Genomic DNA, 18,952 nt, shown 5'->3' on the forward strand with positions numbered 1-18,952 from the left:
ACAGGGCTCGAACTCCCGGACCGTGAGATCATGACCTGAGCTTAAGTCAGACACTCAACTGACTGAGCCACCCAGGCGCCCCTGGCTCAAGGTTTAAATGTAGGAGTCATGAGCTTGTAATTAATCCATGAGACAAGATGAAATCATCTAGGCAAGAGTTGCCAGGAAAGTCAGTTCTCAACTGGGCTCTTCAAGGGATTCAGTTATGTTATCATTTTGGTGTAAAAATTCCCCACGTGAGTTGCTTTCAGCCCTTCGGAGAGCACAGTGCTTCCCTGCTTTTCCCAAAATAATTTAGTTTAAAATGAGTTAGTTCAAGCTAACTCCAAATTTTGTTTCTAATGTTCTTAGAGACTTAATAGACAGCAGCAAAGCAGATGGTATGCTTTATACATCAACAGAACAATTTTGAGCAGTTTTCTTGTTCTACCTGTTACAAAGTAAATCACTGTGGCCCAACCATACTGTAGTGCATGCAAAATAACCATTTCTCCCAAATATCCACCAGTGTCACAAGTGTGTTTCTGGATTCTTCTTGGTGGTAGTGGAAGCTACCAAGATCCCAAAGCAATTTTGCCTTATGGTCTATGACTTCATCCTAAATATGTTTAGTAAAGCAGAGGCGTGAAAGGAGAGCTGTGGATACTCCAGCTAGGGGTATCCACTAGTATCCTGTACTGGGAAGGCAAGTGAGGGAATGCAGATTAAACCACACTTCTGAAAGTGAATGGTGGCTACATGCCTATTTACCTCTTGTACCACCCAAAGCAAAGATATTGCAGTGATTGTGAAAGGGAACGGTTGAACTATTTTATAGTTTAAATGGGATCTTATGGCACAGATGAGATTTAGAGTGTTTGATTCAATGGAATAGGGAGATACAGATACATTTAACCCAAAAAAAGAGTTTTGTGTGTTTGCACATGCATACATGTACATGCTCATGACTGTATTACTTTTTAAACATGTGGGAGCCTCAATTTTTTTCAAGCACAAGGGCAGTGTTGGGTCCCAGCGTCAGAAAGACTGGCTTCCTGACCTGGTTTTCAAGCAGATGGCTAGGTGCAGAAGAACAAGGCAGGAATCATTGATCAGGACAGAAATGAAAGATGGGAGTCTTGGTGAAAAGGCTGCATATCAGACTAGACAAAGGACCAATGGCAGGCCAGAGTTAAGTTGACTTAAAGTTTGAGATAACTTAAATGCTTTTTAATGGTTTCTGAAGAAGGATCATATTGGTCATAGGGCCTGGAGAATAAAGCTGAGTCTGCAGGAGGGGACCAATTGTCTCTGAGTATGGGTGGGAGGAAGGATACGGACTCAGAGAATGAAGCAAGTGCTCGCAGAAGGAATTGGTGTCACTACCTTTTTTTTTTTCCTCAACGGTAGCTGCTTTTAGCTGTTTGCTCACCTGTGTGTATGGTTCTATCCCTACAGGAAGAGAATCATATTTTTCTTAATGGCACACTAGTTTCCTTGGCATGATTCCAAAATTGCAGTCTCCTAAAACAACAAATTGAGTTACACACTGAGGAAGGCTGGTAGACACTAGAGACTTTATTTGGGAGCTGAGTTATCCAATGCAGTGGTTTCCAGAAGGTTCAAATAATCTTGCAATTATGGTGCCTGAATCCCTTTGGAGGGCCTTCTGTGATATCTTTAACTGTCAGTCACAACATTTAAATGAAGACAGCTGTAATTTGAAAATAGAGTACTTAGATGGTAGGTACACAGCAAATATTATGGATTTTTTTCTGTAAGTTCTCTTGCTTAATATTAGCAGGGAGCAGCAGATAAATCATACTTTTTTTCTCTGAACTTGCACCATGTGGCTATTGCTTTAATTTTGACTACAATGCTAATAGCTTGGTAAAATACTTAATTTTACCAGAATTAAATCTTGGTACCTTTTTACCCCCATGATTATAGTACAGTTGTTGCTATTATAATCCTAAATAATTATCAACAATGATTTAATTTTAAACTAAAATATTATGAAATTTAAAATACCCCTCAGTGTGCAATTATATTGTGAAAGATATTAAGACAGTGCTCTCTATCAGTAAAGTGTGTCCAGAATGCTGATTTTATTTATTTGTATGAGCTTTCAGATGAAAGAATACATAGGCTACTTCACTGAGAAATTAAAGAACAAATTTAGATAATTATAATTTACTTTCTTTTTTTAATGTTTATTTTTTAGAGGGAGAGAGAGAAAGAGAAAGAGCATGAGGTGGGGAGGGTCAGAGACAGACAGAATCCCTCCAGGTTCTGAGCTGTCAGCACAGATCCCAACTCGGGGCTCGAACTCATGGACCACGAGATCATGACCTGAGCCAAAGTCAGATGCTTAACCTACTGAGCCACCGAGGTGCCCTTAATTTAGGTTCTTAAACTTTTTCTTTTACATAATACCCAGATAACTAAGGTCAAAAGGAGGCTTTGATAAAGGATTATCTAAGTGTCTCAGTTTTTAATTTTATTCTGTGAATGTACACATGTAGTCAAAACATCTAATATTTTATGGAAATTTATTAATTCTCAATTAAAAATGACCCTTTTTTATTTTTATTTTCTTTTTTTAAACAATTTTTTAAGTTATTTATTTGTTTTGAAAGAGAAAGAGAGCACAAGTGGGGAGGAGAAGAGAGAGAGAGAGATAGAGAGAATCCCAAGCAAGCTCCACACTGTCAGCATGGATCCTGATGCGGGGCTTGAACTCACAACCCATGAGATCATGACCTGAGCCGAAGTCAAGAGCCTTAACAAACTGAGCCACCCAGGTGCCCCTAAAAATGCCACTTCTTAAAAAATGTATATTTATTTTTGAGAGAGAGAGAGAACACAAGGGGGGGAGGGGGCAGAGAATCAGAAACAGGCTCTGCACTGACAGCACAGAGCCCAATATGGGACTTGAACCCATGAACCACAAGATCATGACCTGAGCCAAAGTCAGACGCTCAACCAACTGAGCCACCCAGGCACCCCAACAGGACCTTTGAAGAAAACCAATATATTAACATAAGCAAAAAGAAGAAAATAAAAATCATCTATGACCTTGCATGCTAGAGATAGCAACTGTAAGCATGTAGGTATCTAATAGTTGATAGATTTCAGATTGAAATATCAAAAAAGACCACTCCCAAAAAGTCTCCATACACACACACACACACACACACACACACACACACACACACAGAGAGAGAGAGAGAGAGAGAGGAATATGACAATACTTGTACAGATTTTTAATAGAGAATGATTTAATTACAAAAATCTGTGTGTCTTCCAGTGCCTGCACCTTGAGTTAAAAGTTTCATTTTAGATTCTGATTTCTGGTATTTTAAATAATTCATTTAAATTCCTTGGCTTTTTAATATTTCCCAATTGGCTGTAATTAATCTCAGAAAACTCTAGGACCTCGGGGTAGAACCAGACTTTGCAAGTAATCCAGTTGACTCCTGATTCCCATGCCACATCTCTTCTTCATGTATTTCTGCCTGTGTGTTTCAAGCCTGGACTTGATTGCTTCTTTAATGAAAGACTCACTTCCTTTTGGGGATTTTCCATTCTTGAAATAATTCTGACTGCTTGAAAAGATTTCCGTAAGTTGTTTTACAGACTATCTATTTGCTCTGCAGGCCTCAGAAGCTTCTGAGAAAGTTCAGTCCCTCTTCTGTGTGACAGCAGCCCAACCACAAAATTAAACACAGCCGTAAATTGCCCCAGCCTCTCAGCTGCTTTCCCAGTTCCCTCTTCTTTAGCATAAGTGCTACACATTCCCTGAGGCTCCTTTTATATTTCAGTCTTAAAACACCTAACAAGCAGATAGCTTTACTCCATTATCATAGAAACTCTCAGGTTCACAAAGGAGTATCATTTAAATTAGATACAAATTTGTCATGAGAAATAATTATAGTATTTATTTTTTTGTTGAGAGATAAAATTCAATGAATTGCTATGCCGAAGTTGGGCAGTGTAACATGCAATATTTTTCTTTCAGTTATGTTTTATTGGGCTATTAAAACTCATACTTAATTCAATAAATTGGATTTTCTAAAGGCCTACTTAGATTCATTTGGTATATTTATGGACCACCAACTATTGGGTGTGGGATAATCGTGAAATTTTTAGCCCCCTAACTATTCCAGCACATTATTAATGCAATATATAATTTCACAAATTATCTAGTACCAAGATCTAGCTCTTTGAATACACTGCATTTAAAAGCAAAAAGCTCCAAATCTGCATACTTAATTATACAGCATTATCATTTCTATCCCTAATTCTTTAATCAAAACAGTCATTAGCATTGCAAATAATAAAGGAAATTGGCTTATGAAGGAAATAAAGATTAGTGACTCTAAGATCAGATAGCTGGTTTGCAAGTCAGGTTGATACTGGGCTTTATTTTGTTATTCAAATAAATAATGTAACTACCTTGTCATAAACCTTTTCAGTTTTAAGGATAAAGCACTAGGTGTTTTTGTTTTCTTTGGTGCAAATTTTGCATGAAATCCGTGGGTAGCTAGAAGTTAAACTGTTCACACATTTTAACAGAATGGCCTATAGCATCACGACTCATGCCAAATTGGGGACAGTGATTTGGGAGGTATCATTTATGAGAATGGTTTTTGCTCCGTTCACTCAAAGGCATATCATTTTAGGTTCCAAGTTTTGAATGGTTATTTGTGTGGCTGGAGTCCCTGGAGTTCAAGTATTTTTATTTTCACTGTTCAACCAAAAGCACTGCCTTACAACTAAACACGCATTCCAAGTAATTCAATGAGAAGAAACAGAGCAGGACTTGGTAGAACTATAAATAAAATTAATTAAGGCTCCTACCAAGGCAAAGTCTGGCAAAGAGTCCTGTGTCAGCTCCCACCTCCAAGGCAGTCTTACTCTGTGCCCTGGAGGCTGGAGAGATTCACTGGGCCCGTGTCTGCATAATGCAAAAAGCATCTCTGCTATTTAGACTTCTCGATTGTACATATTAGGTATATAAATATTAATAAAAAATTTCTGCCCTTAAATATTACATGTCACAGTTAATATTCTGTACTCTGTCTGGATATCAGGTTTTCAATATTTGCTGTTAGAACTTTATTAATAAATGTGAGGCTTGTTTTTCCCTTTGTGGGAATTTTATGTGGAGCGCTATGTTCAAACTACTAAGGGGCAAAAATAAAATAGGCCCTTCATTTACTGATGGGAGATAGGAATGTAGCATGTGCCCTACAGTTTTAGCAATATAAGATATTACTGAGATAAATGTTATCTTAGACACAGTGGCTTTCGTCTTGTACTTAACATAGCAGAGGAATGTTTTGCTGTGACAAGGGGCCACAGAGGCTCACCGTGTTGAAAAGCTAGAACACCAAGATATCAGGGATGCCTTAAGAAGAGCGTCCTGCATTGGTAGGAGACACCAAGGTGGCGGCTCTCAACCCAGCTGCCCATTATAATCCCCTCAGAGCTTTACAAAATACTGATGCCTTGGTCTTTGCCCCAGGGATTCTGATTTGACTGATTTGAAGTAAGGGCTGGGCATTGGAAATTTTTTAAGTTTCTCATGTGATTTTATTTTTTTTATTTTTTTAATGTATTTATTCATTTTTGAGAGACAGAGAGAGACAGAGCATGAGCAGGGAAGGGGCAGAGAGAGAGGGAGACACAGTATCCGAAGCAGGATCCAGGCTCTGAGCTGTCAGCACAGAGCCTGACGTGGGGCTTGAACCCATGAACCATGAAATCGTAACAGAGATCATCACCTGAGCTGAAGTGGGATGCTTAACCGTCTGAGCCACCCACGTGCCTCTCTCGTGTGATTTTAATGTGCAGACACTATTGAGGACAGTTGTTCTGAAATCACTCCTGACAGAGATTAGAGATCTAATCTGATTCTGTAATTTTAAAATCTAATGTGGTACTATGATTAAATTTTAAAGTATGGTCCCTAAGAGAACTCTAGACCTGCAAAATAACCTGTGCAAAGAGATTCTATGGTCACATAAACTTGGGAAATATTACCTATCTCATCATTTTCTAGGAGAAACTCAATTTGCCTTGACTCGTTCAAGACTAATGATAAAGACACTTGTTGTACCTAGTGTTTCCCAGAATTTTTAACCAGGATCCTCATTTTTTTTATAACATCCATTATAATCGCATGAAACTAGCATTCTGTAGTCCACATATTGGTTATGCTGCTTTATGTTTTGAATTATTTCTGAACTCTGTGTTTAAAAAAGAAAATTAAAAGAATGTCCACATTAGTTTCATATTTATATACTATACCACAAAATGCATGAAATTCCTATTGGCCACATGGTCTTAAATTGGTAAATACTGTATCTGTGGCTGTTGAATAAAGTGTATGTTGGTGTGACCCTTACTGGAGATACTTCTTACCTGGGGCTATTCCCATTGGACTTGGTATTTACTAATGCAAAGGGCCTGGTATTAAGGTAATCCATCACTCGTGCTCTATACGACAATAAGCAGAGAAGGGCTGCGGGGGTCTTGTTGGAAAGTTACCATCTTACTAGTTACTTAATTATTTGAACTGATCCTCTATGCAGCTTCAGTCATGAATTCCCTGTCTTAAAATGCTTTTCCCTGTCTTAAAATGTCAAAAACATTATGGAATGTGTTTCTTGGGCAGGGAAGAAAGCTGGAAGATTTGGAGATGTGGAAAAAGTGGAGAATGGAATGATCAGGGTTGTGGAGATATAACCAAGAGAGGGGGGTTTTACTGACAAAGTCAGGCAGAGGGGGGTGGGTAAATTGGCCTTACGGCTGGCGAAGGCAATAGACATGTCATTTATCATTTCTCCTTGGGTAGAAACGAAGATGTGACTAGAATACAAACCAAAAAGCAAAGCTACCCTTGCTGTCTGTTCACTTCACATCTCAGGTGTTGTCTCATTTGGTTCCTTGGCCGCATGCCAACTTGGTCTCCTCCTGTGCTCATTTCCTTTCCTTCACTTCTAGAACTGGTCTCCCTCAGGTTGGCAAAGAGACTCTTCTTGCCTTTACTCTCTCATGGTGGCCTGTGCCCACTTACTTCCATTATGAAGGTTTCTTCTGTTTTATCCTAACTGTATTATCTTTATATTAAAAACATAACTAATAAAACTTTGTATTTATTGTAATATCTTTAAGAGTAAGAATTTTATTGTCTATTCATGTGTCCCCAGATCATGGAAGACACCTAACAGAGTGTCAGCAAATGTTTATTAAACTACATTAATTGACTGATCCCATAACACTTAAAAGATCCTATTAGAGAGGTGGAGTCAAGTCCAGTAAGAAACACCACCAAAAGGTATAGTGATTTATATTTCTCATGTATGCTTAAAAAGATCACTCTGATTCTAAAAATGGTGAATATTTATTGTAGAAGATTTTTAAAATAAAGGAAGAAATGAAGAATATAAAAATGATGTATAAACTCACCACCCCAAAATAACCATTTTAAAGTCTGAGTATTTCCTTTCTGATCTTTTTCTATGCATTGGTACAGGTCTGTCTGTCCATCTCCCTATCTATATCTATCTAAAGTATGCTTATAAGAGAATGTGGATTATACTGAAAAAAGTGATTTTTGTGCCCTTTTCCATTTAAAGTTATATTCTTTCTTTTTTTTTAATTTTTGTTTTTAATGTTTATTTTTGAGAGAGAGAGAGAGAGAGAGAGAGAGAACAAGCAAGGGAGGGGCAGAGAGAGAAGGAGATACAAAATCTGAAGCAGGCTCCAGGCTCTGAGCTGTCAGCACAGATCCTGACGTGGGGCTTGAACCCACAAACTCTGAGATCATGACCTGAGCTGAAGTTGGATGCTTAACTGACTGAGCCAACCAGGCTCCCCTAAAGTTATATTCTTTCATTTGGCAACTATCTAGAGGGCGTAATACCATGTACCAGGCACTATTTGAAGGTCTAGGGATACACTAGTATCCTGAATGTTTGTCTAAAAAATTCATTTTTAATGACTTACTAATATTTCCTAATTGAGGTTAACCATAATTCATTTGAATTGCTTGTTGTTGTTGTTACCATTTCACACTATTATTAATAATTCTGCAACAAGTACCCTCATTGATTAATCTTTGTGTTCTTCTCTGATCACTCAGGATAGAAGGGAAGTTAGGAGGGTAGCCATCAGATTATATGGCATAAACTATTCAAAAAATTATTGTGAGATGCTTCTACAAAAGCAAATTATGCAGATAATAATATACAAATATTTTTATAATACTAATAATTATTGGTAATAATTTGTAACCCTGCCCCAGTAGTGTGTCAGAGTAACCATCCTGCCACCCTCACTGGCATTAACTTGTATTTAATTGTTAAATATATTTGTCTGCCTATGGATTGCCTCATATTAGAATCTGTTTGTTCCAGTAGGTCTAATGTTCACATTTGAATGTAAATATATAATCTTTGTTTTTCCATTCATTTCTGTTGATGTTCACTCATTATTACCATTCAGAAAATACAGACTTTAAAAGAAACTCCTGAAACCTATTTTTAAGGATTTTCTTTTGAGGATCTAAGTTGTATTGTAGCCTACTGCAAAGTCCCAGGGTTTTCAGAATGGTTTCTTGCTAGTTGCTTTCCTTGGTTAACATATTCAGTTCAGGTGCTCACATTTAGCAGAGGTACATTAAACAAGGCAGATGTTCGGTGAAAGTCAAGTGTCCTTCAAAGAGTAATAACAGCATCCCAGGGGCTCCCTTAGAGTGTGAAACCTTCTCTGAGACTCAGCGTAATAATTTGTTGGGAGAATCCTGTTGCATCAGTCTCTTCATGGAAAAAAAAATCCAGCTTAACCTAGATCAGCATATGGCATTGCTGTCCAGTGTGGAATGCTATCTCTACTTTTAGACATATGAATGGAAAAGGACCAGGTATTGTCATAGAGAACAGTTTTAATCCCAATCACTAATATAAAATTATCAAATTCTGAAGGCAAATTATCAACATATTGAAGGGAAAATACATCCAAGGACAAGAAATGCCATTCATCAAGACTTTCTCAATGTTAATGTAGTCTAAATGGGATGGCATTTAGTTTAATTAAAGGAAACTAAAAAAAATAACTGGATGTATTCTCCATCTTCGAAGTTCACCATGTCGATGATGCAATAAGAAATTAAGGGGGGGTCAGCTGATGTTAAGAGCTAAGTGTCTTTGCTTTTGGCACACAAGGCGGGGCTAGTGGCTGGCTCCATGTTTGGAGTGACTCTGAGTCTAGTTTTACAGTTTCTTCTTATTGGGCCTTTTTTCCCCTCCATAGTTTGCTTCTTTGCTTCCTATGAACACACACACCTTAGAATTTATATAACTTGTTTTTTCTGTTGCTTCTGTCATGCAACCCAGAGGTCAAAGAGCAGATCTGCATAGGACAAATTAGGATTTCTCAACCTTGGCACCATTAGATGAATAGTTGTCTGTTGAATAGGGCTGTCCTGTGCATCGTAGTATGTTTAGCAGCATCCGGGGCTCCTGCCCACTAGCACCCACCTCTTTCCTAGTTGTGACAAACAAAAATATTTGCAGACATTGCCAGATGTCCTTTTAGCGGCAAAAGTGTCCCTGGTTGGGAACCATTAGAAGGAAGTCGAGTAAATGTAGCCCAGTTTTCATAAGGGATCCTCTACTTCACCTCTTGGCAGAGCACATTCCATTGTCTACCCAACAGTCATAGTGGTCTTCCCTAAAATAAACTCTTGTCCCCTCCCTACTTAAAACATTCTGATGGCTTCTCTTGGCACTGCAATAAAATCTCAACTCCTTGCAACATTTTTTTAAGACCTTCCGTAATCTTGCGCCAGCTCACTCTCTGACCTCATAGGTTACCCCACTTCCTTCCCTCACTCTTCTGCATTTATCCTGGTTGGAGTACCTCAGAGAGGCCTTTTCTGCCCATCTCTGAAAATAGTGCCTCCTTCCTTCCAGCCACACTGTTATATCATCTGTTTTATTATATATATAATATATATATATATATTATATATATATAATAAGCACTCTGTAAGTGCTTATTATAGCCTGAGTTTGCTTGGTATCTCTGTTTTATGATTTTATTGTTTTTTTCCCCAAGTACAGTAGAAGATAAACTCTATGGGTGCAAAGGGCATTTCTATTTGTTCACTACTCCCCTTGCCCAATGCCTAGGACAAATCCAATTCTTTATAGGTGCTCAAAAAATATACTGTGAAAAAAAAATAAATACATGGGTACAAGTAGGCAGAGGTAGAGACTCAGTATGTATATTTTCTCTTTTTCCATATTCAGAGTTGACAATTTAGTAATATTTAAAATATTTCAAAGAGTTAAACCAGTACCGAGAACAATGTAAACATCCTCCTGTATCTATTATCCAGACAATGTGATCTTGAGGTGCAAAGGAGGAAGTGTGCCATTATGAATTTGACAGAATCAGTGTGCATATGTAAACAGTATTTTAAAAATTCATCCTCAAGACTTTTTGCATCTATATAAGCCAACATTTTTGTGTTGAGTACTCAAGTGTGGAATGCTGAAAAGAGTAAAATTCATTTCCCACCATCAAGGGGCTCACAGTCTGATGGGTGCACAGGCACAGAGAAGGAGACCATTAAAGATAATCTGAGGAGTGCTTCAATGTGAAATGAAGCATCAGGGGCTAGGGGAACACTTCAGAGAAACTCTGGAACAGACAGGAGCTGGAGTATATGTGTTGGGAATCAGGAGCTGGAGTATATGTGTTGGGAATCAGGGAAGCCTGACCAGAGTTCTAATTCGCAGAATACTCTGATGTATTTGGGTAGAGTATCCCTCCCGTGATTAGAGAAAGGAAGGTGCCTCATTAAGTAAGGAGTAGCTTTGGGAATTGGCTGTACTCCATGGCCCCAGGAGCCGCCAGATTTGGAAGGCCTTTCTTCACTTCTTTTTCTTTCCATTTTGCCTTGATATATGTATAACACCCAGAGTTTCCAACTTCCAAAAAACCTTCTGAACCAGGAAGAAAAGAAATTTGCTTTAGAAGAACAAACATTTGTGTATTGCCATCAACTGCCTTTTCACTGCCACGGCTAGACAAATCTGTACCATCAAATAGTGATATAATACAAATACTCTGCCCTCAGTGACAAGTCTAGTATAACTATGGTGCCCAAATGTTTCCTCTCATTTTTGAGTATGGTTCTATTTACGTGGGAGCAGTGGTTTTTTTTTTTTTCAGGTATTTTCCATAATTCCAGAAAATGTATCTAGGGTCTTGAGGTGTAGGTATGTAATGGGAATCCTATAAGAGTGTATTTTTTAAAGTTTATTTATGTATTTTGAGAGCGAGAGAGAGAGAGATCATGAGCAGGGGAGGGGCAGAGAGAGAAAGAGGGAGAGAGAGAATCCCAAGCAGGCTCCACACTGCCAGTCAGAGCTAGATGTGGGGTTCGAACTCACGAACCGTGAGATCATGACCTGAGCCAAAATCAAGAGTCGGTTCTTAACCAACTGAACCACCCAAGCACCCCTCCTTTTAAGAGCGTTTTTACAAAATATTTTTGAGAGAAAGTTTATGACATAGTGAGTCCCACTTATTAATCCTTTAGTTGGGTGGTTTGTTCAGTGTGGTTTGATTGATCGGGTTCTTCATGGAACAGCAACCAGGTCAGTGAACAATTCTTGTAGATATTACATTGCAATACGACAGAAGAGCTCAAAAGGCAAATGTCTCTCAGATTAATGTCATATATGAGAGGCAGTTCATACTCTTCTTGATTTTAGGGGTGAGTGGAAGCTATGTACACTTTCCCCAGTTATGTTTTGCATGTGCTTTCAAGTAGTCAAAGTCATTTGGATATTGTTAATTTGCGAGGACACACAGAGGGTTTCAAATGGGTGGTAGTTAAGAATGTTCTGCTCCTTATTTGAAGATGACTGAGTAATCGTCCTGAGAGTAAGACTCCTTCCTTTCCTCTTAGTCTGCTTAAAATTCTAACTATCGAGAGTTGAAGATGAGAGTGATTTGCTCATTGCTCTTCAGCTCTTCTGTCATCCCCCACTTTTTTTTTCTTTTTTTGTAACTTCTGTGCCTCTAGTTGTGTACTGAGATGGCTTTGGTGGCCTTTGCTTGTGTTCCTGTTTGTTGAATTTGTGCAGGATTTTCTCAAACTGCTTTTCTGATACCCTGCCTCCCGCACAAGCAAAATGGTCACATACTCTCGGCAGGGCTCTGGTAGGGAGTCCACAATGAGGAACTTCTCTTCTTCCTCAAGGATTAACGATACTCACTTTCTAGTCTGTTCCTGTCCCTGTGGATACAAATGTCAGAATCCGTATTGCTGGTGGCATTTGAAATAGTATATGCACAGTTCAAGAGGCATAACTGTTTACCCATTAATCACTCTGGGCCACCAGTCAAAATATTTTCTCTGCAAAAATGCCTTTCCTATTTTGTACCAATTAATATTGGATGGAACTCAAGAGTCACAGTTAATATGTGGCAAAGCTTTTATTTGCTGTCAGGCACGCAGACATGAAAAATGCGCAATGCAATATTTTAATTAATAAAAATATGCTGAGAAGTGTATTTTTCTGAAGTAGATTTTTATTACACTTCATTACATTTCCAAATTTAATGGACACATATATTATGTCCTGTCACCATGGGAACCACATCAAGAGAGGCTTTTTATAGGCTATTGGATGTAGTTATAAAACTCTCACAAAGACAAAATTGTTTCTTGTAACTTTAAAAGAAGCTGTGCTCATTTACAGTATGTATAATTTATTGCAGCGCTTGAGGCAATAGAGGAGGTCTTTATTTGATTTAGAGACTAACACTTCTCTTTATGAAGCTCTTAAGTTTTCATTATTTCAGGTCTATGTTCATGAAGATAGAACTTGGCTTATTATAAAAGTAAATAAAAACCATGCAAACTTTGTGTAACATGAAAAAGATGAAATTATTTTTTATAACTGTTTTAAAAGCAAGCTGTATTTAAAACCAAAAATTTCCAAACACATATAAAAGTGGAAACTACAATGAACCCCGATATCCAGCTTCACTAGCCATCAGTGTTATCTGTACTTACTTCTCCTTGCCCACCACCGCATTTGATGGCTAAAGTGTTCTAAAGAAAATCTCAGACATTGTATCATTTTACTACCCAGTACTTTAGTATGCATCTTAAAAATTGGAGGGGGCAAGAAAAGGATCACACAGTCAACAACCAAAAAAAAATCATAAAACAATATGACACAACAGAGACCAGACGTATAGATCATATTAATAAACATAACAGGCTTTCCTCGCTTATTACAAAAGGAAAAAAAATGGTTTTCTGACTGTCCACCAAAGCAAAATCTTGCTCTCCACTGTTTAAAAGGGACATGCCTAAAATGGAATGATTTTGAAGTTTAAAAATAAAAAATATAGGCAATTGCAATAAAAAAAAACAAGGGTTCTGATATAGGCAAGACAGAATTAAGCCCCCCAATACTAAAATAGATAAAGGAGGATATTTCATAACACTAAAGACTGAAAATCACAAGATGCAAAAGTCATCATTATTATTATCTGTGCCTCCAATAACACAGCAACAACTTTCAAAAAGCAGAAACTACTAGGGATCAGAAATAGATACCCTACTAAGAGAAGATTTTAACGTACTTCTCTCAATCCTGGGAAAATCAGAGGACAAAACACAAACAGGGATAGAGAAACCTCAACTAACATAATCCATGAAGTGGAGCTAATGAATCTGTATTGAAATCTGAACCTGATCACAGAGGTTATGCCTTCCTTTCATGTGAGTCTTTGAAAGTACAATTAATGAAAGCTGATGGGTAGGGGAAGTCATAGAGTTTGAACCCTGGCTTAACATTCTACAGCACTTTCAAAGTTAGAAAATGTGTTCGCTTTTTCTACTCAAAATTATGTATGCGTTTTCCATGTTCCATTCACGCGGCCAGGCTTATCCCAAACAGGCATTTATTCCAGCGATTTATGATTTTCCATATTAAAAGTAAGCTCTGGTGCTGGTTTTTACATCAGACAGAGCTTGAAATACTTTCCTCAGAGGTTTCCAACTTTAACCTGCAAGGAACTATCCAGTTTAGCCTGCTGTGAGCTTTCTGCCTTTTTAAAAATGCCAGAAGAGCAGTATGAGATTTTACAAATCTCAGTGTGAGATTGCTTTTCCATCAGTCACAGCCCCTGCTTGACAAATGCACGGGGGGTTCTTAGACAGGTAAATGCAAGTCTTTTTAAACAAAATGAAGGATTAACCTATTTCTTCGGGGTACTTCTACCCTTCTTTGTCCTAAGACTCTCTCTTCCTCCAAGAGGAAAGGCATTTAGAATGGACCTTGTGTGGCCTGGTTTTCCGAGAATAGAGTTCGTTGACAGTGACAACCTTTAAGATTTTTCTGGCCCCTAAGGCATAGCATTTTTTTTTCCCCTCCCAGTTTTCATGAGATTAATTGAATATGAGTAAGTGATAGGGAGCATGGTCTACATCTCAGCAACCAATATTGTTTGTAATGAGATCACAATTGGGGACTAGCGATCTGTACAATGGTGAAAAGCTGTTGTGGGAAATGCATAAGGAATTCAAAGCCACTTTACTCAATCGGCTGGCTGCTCTGCTGGCCTGGCATTTATTCATTTGTTTACTCTTATGCTTTTTTATTTGTTTTATTTTGTTTTAATTCCTGGAGGTTGTGAACTGCTGTCAGTGAAATTTGCAAATATAGCAAAGTAGGTGTGAATATGAATTTTCGGAGTTAAATTGCTCTGGAAATTAGAACCCCTTACCAGCAATGTGATCACGGCAATTTGCTTAAATCCTCTGAGCTTCATAGTTACCACCCCTAGCATGGGAAACATACGAATATCCACCTAATGGAGTTGCTGTAAGGATTCAACTGAAGGACTTTTATGAAATGCTTAGCACAGCATTTACATACACTAAGCATTCTGTTGATGCTCGAAGCTACACTAGTAATGATGGTGTTGTAATAATTAATATTTAATGTTAAAGGCAATTGAAGTGAATGAGAAACTCCTGACTGTGTGGCTAAAAGTGAAAATGTGTTTTTAAGAATTTTTTTTTTATTGGGGTGCCTGGGTAGCTCAGGGGATTAAGTGTCTGACTTCTGATTTTGGCTCAGGTTGTGATCCCAAGGTAGGTGGGATCAAGCCCCAGGTCAGCTCCACACTGAAAGTGTGGAGGAGCCTGCTTGGGATTCTCTCTCTCCCTCTCTCTCTCTGCCTCTCCCCTGCTCTTGTATAGAAGTTTTTATAGTTTTACATTTGTATGTTATCCATTTTGAGTTCCTTGTTGTGAAAGCTATAAGAGTGCAGAGATTTTTTTTTCCATATGGACTTTTAATTATTCTAGCACCCTTTTTGTAAAGATGGTCTTTTCTCCATTACATTGGCTTTGCTCCTTTTTCAAAGATCAATTGACTATATTTGTATGAGTCTACTTCTAAGCTATTTTATTCCATTGATCTATGAATCTGTTCTTTATTCAGGATCACAACTGTCTTGATTACTGTAGCTTTGTTATAAGTCTTGACATCAGCAGTGTGAGTCCTTCAACTTTGTTCTTCTTCAGTACTGTGTTGGCTATTCTAGGCCTTTTGCATTTTTATATAAACTTTAGAATCAGTTCGTTAATATCTACAAAAAGCTTGCTGGGATTTTGACTGGAATTACACTGAATCTATAAATCAATTTGGGAAGTATTGCCATCTTAATAATACTGAGTTTTCCAATCCATGAACCTGGATTTTGTTTCCATTTTCCAAGATCTTCCTCTGATTTGTTTTGTCAGAATTTTATAATTTTTCCCATATGTGTATTAAATTATGCCTAAGTATTGCATTTTTTGTGATATTGTAAATGGTATTGTTTTTTAAAATTCAAATTCCAGTTGGTCACTACTGATACATAGGAAAGTAATTGACTTATATATATATTAACCTTGTATCCCATGACCTTGCTAAACTTGCTTATCAGTTCCAAGAGTGCTTTTGCTGATACTTTAGGGTTTTCTGCATAGGCAATCATGTCACTTGAGAATAAGTTTTATTTCTGTCTTTTAAATCAATTTCTATTCTACTGTTTGTCTCCTTTTCTTGTCTTATTGCACTAGCTAGGATTTTCAGGATGATGTTAAAAAGGATCAGTAAAGATAGGATATCACTGCCTTGTTCCTCATCTTGTGTGGAAAGAGTTCAGTATATTACCATTGAGTATGATGTTACCGTCAAGGAGCAAGAATGACCTGTTCCCTTCTAGATCCTTCTAGCCAGACTAAGAATCAAATTGATGAAACAGATTGACAGGAGAAAATCTGATTTAATAGTGTGCATACAAGAAACCACACAGACATGGAAATTTCAAAGACAGGCAAAATGATATATATTTGCCATCCTGAACTAAGGAAAAAGGGATATGGGTCAGGGATTTCCAAGGGAAGGAATGCAATCCTCAAAAAGAATGAAAAAAAGTAAATGTTTGGTAAACAAATGTTTGCTGGGCCACTCAGAAACAATTGGGGCAAGGAGAAGGATGATTAAACAGGGCTTGCTAGGATCCTCCCTGTCCACCATACCTAGTTCATATCATAATGTAGTTATCTATGGTGATAGCTCTCTTCCTGGAGCAGGTCCTCTACCTAAATTCTTTTTAGGCAGTTGAGGGGGCAGTGAAGAGCTTTTCCTGAATCTGTTGGGTTTTGTTTACTTTTTTAACTTGAAATAGTCTTCATGCCAAAGTGGCTCATCTTGAGGTGACCTGCCATTGGCTCCTACACTACCTGTAACATTTTTTGTACATTATCTTCATTAGGATGAGAAAGTTCCCCTCTATTCCTAGTATGCTGAGGGTTTTTATCATGATTGTGTTGGATTTTACAAAAATCTGTGTCTGTATATACTGATATGATCATATATATATTTTTTTACTTTTGTCTGTTGTGTGGATTATATTGATTTTTAATATATATTTGAACCAGCCTTGCATGTTTGGAATAAATCCCATTTGTTCATGTTGTAATTATTTTTATACATCATTATATTTTATTTGCTAATGTTTTGTGAAGGATTTTTTATCTATATTCATGAGAGATACTGGTTTGTAGCTTTTCTTTTTTGTAATGACTTTATCTGGTTTTGGTATTAGGGTAATGCTGATTTCATAGAATAAGTTGAAAAGTGTTCCATCTACTTTTATTTTCTGAAAGGGATCGTAGAGAATTGTGTCATGACTTCATTAAATTTTTGGTAGAATTCACCAGTGAGATTGTCTGGATTTAGTGCTTTTTATTTTCAGAAAGTTTTTATTTAATAATACAGGCCTATTCAGATTATCTATTTCTCCTTTGTCAGTTTTAGTATTTTGTGTCTTTCAAGGAATCGGTCCATTTCACCTAAGTATTCAAATTAATGGACACGAAGTTGGTCATAATATTCCTTTATTATCTTTTTAATATCCCCAGTATCAGTAGTGATGACCCTTTTTTCATTTCTGATACTGTTAAATTTATGACTTCTCTCTTTTTTTTCTGGTTAACCTTGCTAGAAGCTTATCAATTTTATTGTACTTTCCAAAGAACCAGCTTTTGATTTTATTGATTTTTCTCTATTGTTTTCCTGTTTTTATGATTGATTCTTCCTTTTTATTATTTTTTTTTCTTCTGCTTGCTTTTGGCATAAATTCTTCTTTCTCTGGCTTCTAAGGCAGAAGTTTAGGTTATGAATTTTTTATCTTTCTTCAATTTTAATATATGCATTTGATGCTATAAGTGTTTTTTTAGGGCAGTATTTTCACACAATCCCACAGTTTTTGATTAAGTTGTGTCTTCGTTTTCATTTCGTTCAAAATACTTTTTCATTTGTCTTATACCTTCTTTTTTGATCCATGTTATTTGTAAGTGTGTTGTTTAATCTTCAGATATTTGGGGGATTTTTTAACTATCTTTCTGTTATTGATTTCTCATATCTATTGTGGGATGAGAACATATTTAAATGATCTCTATTTTTTTAAGAATATGTTAAGATATATTTTATGGCCCAGAATCTGGGTGAATATGAAACTTTTTAATGTTTTTATTTAATTAGTTCATTGTTTTTATTTCTCATTGGAACAATATACTTACAGAACACTCTTACTACAGAAACACATGTTGGGAAAAAAAATCTCTTTATCGGTCTAAAGCCTTCTGACCAGTGTCTCCCTTCTTCAGTTGGAACAACTGGTTTGGTGACATGAGTTTTGAAAAGTGGAATCAATAATTTTAGTAGAAGAAGCAGCAGCATTTATTGAACATCTGTGTTCCAAGAACTGTGCTTCACCTCTGCAATCGCAGTTCTCATAACAACCTCTAGGATGGATGCCACTGAAAGAGATGCCTCAGAGATGAGGAAGTCAAAACTTAGAGAGCCTGGTTACCCATCAGACAAGTGGCAGAGGCAGAATGTGAACCCTGCTCAGTATGACACTTGGGTACACTTGGTCCACTGTTGTCCTGGCACTTTCTTTGACATTGTTACTACTTAAAATATTATGTTCATGGTTGTGAAATTCTGATTCATTAACATTGCCTCTTAGAATTTCCTTCATTAATTTATTGAGCAATATTTAATCACCTAATAACTGTCAGGCCCTAGGGCTAAAATAATGAGCAAAGCAGATACAGCCCTGACATAAAGAAGCTTGTAGTATAATAAGGCAAAATGAATCCATCAAAATACACAGAAATAAATGTGGAATTATGTAATGTTGTAACAGTGACTTAAACTGGTTGGGCTTGATGTGGTATAAATAGGAAATGATTCATCTTTTTTCTGTTTCTGCCTTTAAACACACTTTGATAGATTTTTTTTTCTTATCAAAAAAAAAAAATCTTTGGCATGTCCCAGAAGTTTTTAATTGAAATTTTTATAGAGAA

General features: G+C 37.1%; 1 long non-coding RNA gene across 8 annotated transcripts in view; it reads left to right on the forward strand.

The window, feature by feature from the left end:
• Window positions 1-18,952, forward strand: part of LOC109273229 (uncharacterized) — a 253,369-nt gene that overhangs the window by 42,449 nt on the left and 191,968 nt on the right. For all 8 annotated transcript variants that reach the window (XR_008419897.1, XR_008419894.1, XR_002082929.2 and 5 more), the window contains exon 3: window positions 7,197-7,324. This is a non-coding gene — a long non-coding RNA (uncharacterized LOC109273229). The remainder of the gene's footprint in view (window positions 1-7,196; window positions 7,325-18,952) is intronic.

This window comes from Panthera pardus, unplaced genomic scaffold (genome assembly GCF_024362965.1).
Source record: "Panthera pardus isolate Hobbes unplaced genomic scaffold, ASM2436296v1 HiC_scaffold_7, whole genome shotgun sequence".
NCBI lineage: Eukaryota > Metazoa > Chordata > Mammalia > Carnivora > Felidae > Panthera > Panthera pardus.